The following is a 2,072-nucleotide window of genomic DNA, read 5'->3' as shown; positions in this document are numbered from 1 at the left end:
TTCTGTGTCGCTGTTAACATCTTGTGAGTCTTCTGAATTTATCTCAACTGGATTTTCTTCTTCAGTGATTGGTATGCTTGCATCACTAGTGGAATTACCTGCAGTGCACAAAGGAAAAGAAGTAGATGGATTGTTAATTGTTGTTTTTAGAGGACTTCTTGTATTGAGAAATCCATCATGGAATGGAAAATGGTCTTCATTGAAAACGACATGTCTTGATATGAAAGTTCTTCCATGAGAGTTGAGACATTTGTACCCTTTGTGGGAGTTGCTATATCCCAAGAACACACACCTGGTTATGTGGAATTGTAGCTTGTGCTGGTTATAAGGTTTGAGACATGGGTAACACGCACAACCAAAGGGTTTAAGGAGCTTATAATCAGGTTCTTTATGAAACATGAGTGAATACGGACTCTCATTTTGAGTAATTTGGGATGGCAATCTGTTTATGAGGTATACTGCAGTTGAGAATGCTTCCCACCAATAATGTAAGGGCATTTGAGCTTGTGCAAGTAAGGTTAAGCCAAACTCTGCTATATGTCTGTGTTTCCTCTCAGCTCTTCCATTTTGTTGAGAGGTATATGGACATGACATTCTAAATTGTATGCCAGCTTCTAAAGCAAGTTTTTGCACAGGTTTGTATTCGCCACCTCCATCGCACTGAATTATTTTGATTCTTTTATTGAATTGATTTTCGGTTAAATTTTTAAATTGAGTGAAAGCTTGCACAGTCTCAGACTTTTGTTTCAAGGGATAAATCCAGGTGAACCTACTAAAATCATCAATAAATTGCACATAATATTTAAAACCAGAGAATGACATTATTGGTGCAGGACCCCATACATCAGTGTGGACCAACTCAAGTGGTTCCTGAGCATGAGAAGAAGAAGACTTAAAAGGTAAAAAATGCATTTTGCCATATTGGCATGCCTCACAAAAACTAAAATTATCACTAGGTGGCACTTTGACATTACAACTTTTCAAGACTTTGTCTAAGACTTTATTATTAGGGTGACCAAGTCTTCTATGCCAGCTCTCCTTGACAGATACATAAGCACTTGAGTTCCTTTTGTTTCCTGAGAGCTGGTACAATCCATCTTTAAGTAGCCCTTTTAGTATTACCTTCCCTGTCAACTTGTCCTTCACAAAACAACAGTTTTCATCAAACTCAACAAGTATGTTGTTGTCAGCAGCCAATTTAGAAACACTTAATAGATTTTTGGTAATGTTAGGTACATATAAGACATCATGTAAATTGAGTGACTTAAGTTTTGAAGAACCTGTACCCACAATTTTCAATTTTTCACCATTACCAACAACTAGTGAATTCTTACCATGGTGCTCTGTCAATTCTTGAAACTTGTCAGTTTGATGTGTCACATGATTGCTTGCACCGCTATCAAAGTACCAGTCATAGTCTTGAACTGAGTTCTGAGAGGCTAGGAAGGCATTGTGAGGTCCTTGCTTGTCACTGTCTGCTGAATAATTTGGCCTTGAGTAGCTTTTGTCGAACCTGTGAAAGCAATCTATTGCAATATGAATACTCAAGCCACAGACTTGACAAGATGACTTGGATGGCCTGCCTCTTCCTCTGCCTCCTCTCCAACCTCTGAAGTTGGAACCTCTCCAATTATTGTTTGATTTGAATTTGTTGCCTCGGTGATCAGATTTGTTTGCAACGTTTGCTGTTGCATTGAGAGTCAGGTTGGTGAGGTTGTTCAATTGCTCAATTCTACTTTCAAAAGTCAGCAATTGAGCTTGTAAATCCACCCAACTGAGTGTGATTTGATCGGACAGTTTGACAACTACAGGATTATATTCAGAATCCAAACCATTTAGAGTTTGAATGATCAGATCAGAATTTGAAATTGGATTGCCTGCAAGTTTGAGTTTATCAGCAAGATTCTTCATCTTGATCAGGTAATCTTCCATTTTCATTTCTCCTTTTCTGGTGCTATGAAACTCAGATTTAAGATAAGTGATTTGTGACCTTGTGTGAGCACCAGCCAAACTTTGAGCCTCCTCCCAAAGTTGCTTTGAGGTTTCACAGTGTAGTAACTGTGTTGCTATGC

At 38.4% G+C, this 2,072-nt stretch overlaps 1 non-coding gene across 1 annotated transcript; it reads right to left on the bottom strand.

Annotated features, from left to right (window-relative positions):
• Positions 1 to 1,736: 1,736 nt before the first annotated feature.
• Positions 1,737 to 1,870, bottom strand: LOC123882542. The gene has a single exon (XR_006799867.1). It is a non-coding gene; the product is annotated as a small nucleolar RNA Z247 (small nucleolar RNA).
• Between the last annotated feature and the right edge of the window lie 202 nt (positions 1,871 to 2,072).

This window comes from Trifolium pratense, linkage group LG4, assembly GCF_020283565.1.
Source record: "Trifolium pratense cultivar HEN17-A07 linkage group LG4, ARS_RC_1.1, whole genome shotgun sequence".
Lineage (NCBI taxonomy): Eukaryota > Viridiplantae > Streptophyta > Magnoliopsida > Fabales > Fabaceae > Trifolium > Trifolium pratense.
Note: the sequence above shows the minus strand (reverse complement) of the source record. Positions and strands in the feature narration are given on the sequence as shown.